At 34.2% G+C, this 4615-nt stretch overlaps 1 pseudogene; it reads left to right on the plus strand.

The window, feature by feature from the left end:
• The first annotated feature begins 348 nt into the window (after positions 1–348).
• Positions 349–3190, plus strand: LOC131066054 (uncharacterized; annotated as a pseudogene).
• Positions 3191–4615: the final 1425 nt, after the last annotated feature.

Below are 4615 nucleotides of genomic sequence, written 5' to 3' on the forward strand. Positions count from 1 at the left end.
TGCAAATTCATTCGCCAAGTGGGCAGAAATGTATCATGGAAAAATGATCACTATTTGTGAAGCTACAACAAGTGCACATTAGCATTACAAAGACATTTTCAAATTTGATTAAGTTAAATGATTATATTTTACCTGTCAAAGTGAAAGTGAATTTTTTTCATGAACTATACAAACATACATACAAAAAATAAATTATTATAACAAATTCATTACACATCTAAAAATATTAATATCCAAATTAATCAAAAAAATTAAAAAAAAATTAATACCTAAAACTAAAAGCTAGTAATTTGTTTAAATATGTACTAAAATTTTCAAAACCAACCTACAACAATATTGAAAGAAGGTTCGAAACTAACCTACCTACAACAGTAAAGAAAATTCAAATGAAACCCAACGGTAATGAAAATTTAGATGGCATGGAGCGGGGAAAAGCATGTGAAGTTAACATTATAACCCTTGGCATTTTGCTGGTAAGAGTTTGTCTAGTTCAATTACGTCAAAGACCCTCTACAAATCATCTTTCTTCATCTTCTGGAGGCTTGAGTTTATTCTCCTCTTCTTCACCCCAAACAAACCCTGAAACCTGCAAAACATTCCTCTGAAAATGATAAGCCTTTCCGCGCCTTCCATAAAGAACATTGTGAATGATTGCCAGCATTTCATCACCTCTGGTGAGCTTGGATAGTTTATATGCCACATTTGGAATGTTCTTAAGCTGTGTGCATTTGCCCTGTTCAATGATGAATTCTCTGGGGCTATCCCTAATGGTGGAAGGATCAAAGGTTTTTACAGGATTCTTTTCTCTCACAAGCGGATCCAGCAGAGTAGTAGGCGTTGAAAGTAAATCCTCAGTTAATTATGAGTATATTTCACTGGGATATGATAAGCTTCCTGTATTGAAAGGTAGAAAACCTATTCAGTGCTATGCAGATTTCATGAGAAGCTTCAAGGAGAGTTTCCAGGAACCTTCTTGGGGAAACTATTGTGGTAAGTAATTTTCATATCTCATAATTCTTGTTTTGATATCGTTCGATTTAGTATTTATATATTTATTGTGGGTAGATCAATTTTGGCTTTGGGTGCCATTTATAAGATAACCGCAATCGTCCTTTTGATTAATTTTCATCCTGTTAACTTACACGCCCTCCATGTGGCTTACATGTATTTAGCTTTGTTCTCACTTCTTTGTGCCTTCTACAAGCCTTTCTGGATGAACGTGGTAGAACCCTATAATTTTTTCTGTGAATGAATGTAGTCTACGCTGTAATGCAACTTGTACGCTGGCAGCTTTTATGTTTGACAGTCTTTTATGAGCTTGTTCTCATTCTTAGATGCTTGTTAAGTAGTTGAATCTCCGTATAGGTGAAGCTAGTTTATATCTAGAGACATCATATTTCTACAGTCCATTGCATCCTTCATTATCAGGATGAGGCAAATTTTGATGATGGATCATAGGAATTTAATTACACAGTTTTGACCATAAGCATACTTTGATTCAAGTTTTTCTCTATAATCTCACCTTAGATACATCATTAATCCTTAAGTGAATATTCAAGTTTATATTTATATGATCTCATCTTTAGATACATCATTGAATCCTCATGCCAAACAAGTTATCAGCTGTCAAATTTGTTAGAGACGTGCTTCATCTTCATGGTCACAATTTGCTTATCTTTCTATTTTCTGTATAAAATTTCATAACTGTAATGACTTAACGTGGCCCTCCTGTGATTCAGGAAGTTCAAGTGGGGATGGGACCTGCAGGGGAGTTAAGGTATCCATCTTATCCAGGGGCTAATGGTACACGGAGATTCCCTGGGATTGGTGCTTTCCAATGCTATGATAAGGTACTTAGATGGAACAATTCGTATACTTTATACGAATCTTCAGATCTTCTTTTCAGGTCCTTTTCCTATTTAATAATTCTAATTTGGTCATCGAAGTGGCTCTTTTTTCTCTCCCTCGTTTTATATAAATCTGTCTATACATATATTTTGATATGCTCTTCAGGTTTTTTTCTTTGTTTTATGTATTGAAATTGATGATTAAATTGGGCTTTTTCCCTTGTTTTATGTATTGAAATTGGTGATTAAATTGGGCTTTTTTTCCACTCCTTAATTGCAGTCTAAAGGAAAAGAGTAGTGGGGTTATGGAGGACCAAGCGATGCTGGGAACTACAACAATTGGCCAGAGGATACACCCTTTTTCAAGCGTGATGGTGGCTGGAAAACTGAGTATGGAAGATGCTTGACATGGTATAATGATTCATAACTAGTAATTTTTGGACAATGTAGTCCCTGATTGAAGTGTTATGTCATGTTTGATGTTTTGCTATAAATCTGTTCATAATGTAATAAAATTCTCGCAGTTTGATCTATATTGGTGGCTATTATTGCATTCTTGCCAACAAAACGTAAGGGAGCTATTGGGTCACTTCATTACAGTAAGGAAGAAAGGAGTGCTCTTGCCATTAAGTCCTGGATTCATCCATCAAAGTTTGGGAACTCAGGCCGACAGAAACTAATGAGGTTTGTTTTTAATGTAGTTTTTGAATTTTTCGTTTGGACTTAGTAACATTTTTTGGGAATTCATTTTTTGGGAATTCATGTTTATGATTTTGCATATATTGTAACACACCTTCCAGTTATTTAGTCTAATGGCTTAAACTATTTTCATGAATATATGTTGAAGAAGGCGAATCTTGCACCTGAACTTAGTCCTATGACTGACAACCAAGATGCCTCACAACTTGTAACAGCTGAGGTTGAAGACCGGGCAAATGCAATTACCGTGACATCTCTAGAACATTTGCAAGCAGAAGAGATGATTGGGGATGTAGATGAATCACATTTGAATCTTGATATAACTTCCCCAATAGCAAGAACCGGTGCAGAGTTGAGACCACACATAGAGCCAACAGTTAGATCAGTTACAGAACTACGAGTTCCAAATGCAGATGTAGCAAACATGGATCATGAAATGAGGAATAACGTAATAATTAATAGACAACATACATATCCTGATGATAGAGGTCTAAAGTTATTAGCATTTGTCTTTTCTATGGCTATGTAATGGCTTTTAAAAATTATCAATAGAAATGCTCCAGTTAAACTATTTTTATCACTGAATCGATTTACTTCCAATAATTCAGCAACGTGTCAAAATCTTGGCATGGTCTAAATATTGAGAAAACATTCAAGGAAAGACTCTGAGAAAGAAGTAAAACACAAAGAAAAATGATCTGCTAAGTACAAATATATTAAAAAAACTCCAGGTGAAACCATGACAAGCAACTCACTTCAATCCCTCTACAATCTCCTTTGGCGAGTTCTAAACTCTGACTGGTAGCATGAAGAAATATTGTTGAAGCCATCTGTCCTTGCGTGGATGCAGACATGTATGCAAAATGTGGAAGGATAAGCAAGGCACATTTTTCTCTCTTTTTTTTGTTTACTAGGGTTTCCATTTAATGGAAACGAAAACGAAAACAAAAACTGTGAATCTCTTACGGCTGATTCTACATGGTAGATTTTAGGTTCTCTATTTTTTTTATTTTTATTTTTCAGAGGGGGACAAAATGTAGGAGGGCAGAATTTACATAATGATAGGCTTTCATTAAGGTTTTTCTGAGTAATGTCTGCTGCATTATCCAGAGGTTACTACACTCAGACTAATTTACCGAACAAGATTTCTTTCTGTGATCATGGATGAAATTCTGGAAAGAAGCTTTAGATCAGAAAATATATAGATATGTTGATGGCTATATCTCAAAATCTAAAGATCATATTGCTCTTTCCTCGACCTTAAAACATGTTCCTGAATATAGAGACTGTCATAATAACAACTTAGGTGAAATTACAGAGGTATAAAATAGGTGAAGTGAGTATGTCTAGCAAAGATTGCAAAATGTGGAAACATAGCCATGGCATGTGGACTATTTAATATGCAAAATGTGGAAACATAGCCATGGCACGTGGACAGTTTAATATGAAAAATGTGGAACCAAAGGCTAGGCACGTGTAGACTGTTTTATTCAAAAAAATTTAAAAAAATTGAAAACCCCTAGCAAAAATACCAAGGGCCAATCACGAAAAAGTAGAAATGAAAAAATAAATCAGTTTAATGATAAAAATAAATTAGACCATAGGTTAAAAACACTGGCATTGTTTCCCAAGTAGAAACTAATTGCAGAATAGCTATACGCAAACATAAGTCTCTGCTTAAAGGCAGGGACTAACAAACTAAGTGTTAGCCTAAATATTTTAATGAAATATGATTTTTAAATCTTCATAAATCTAGATACAAATCTGGTCATTTGTAAGTCTCTTGTAACTGGATTTTTTACTGCTGTTCTAATTTATTGTTTATCAGTTTATCTTCATGAAACAGGCTAAATTAAAATAGGGTTGCTTGTAGTGTTCATCATACTCTCATATAGATCTGTGCTTTTTAACATAATGAACATATAGAAACCAAAAAAAATACAGACAAGTAGAATATAATTCGTATAAGTCTGTCTGAGAATTACAGGTATTACTCTAGTTATAACAGACATTAGTATAATAATAGCGTGCACCTGTTCTTGGAAGGGCAGATTAAGGTTTTTTAAATT

The sequence above is a fragment of the Cryptomeria japonica genome, chromosome 11 (assembly GCF_030272615.1).
Source record: "Cryptomeria japonica chromosome 11, Sugi_1.0, whole genome shotgun sequence".
Lineage (NCBI taxonomy): Eukaryota > Viridiplantae > Streptophyta > Pinopsida > Cupressales > Cupressaceae > Cryptomeria > Cryptomeria japonica.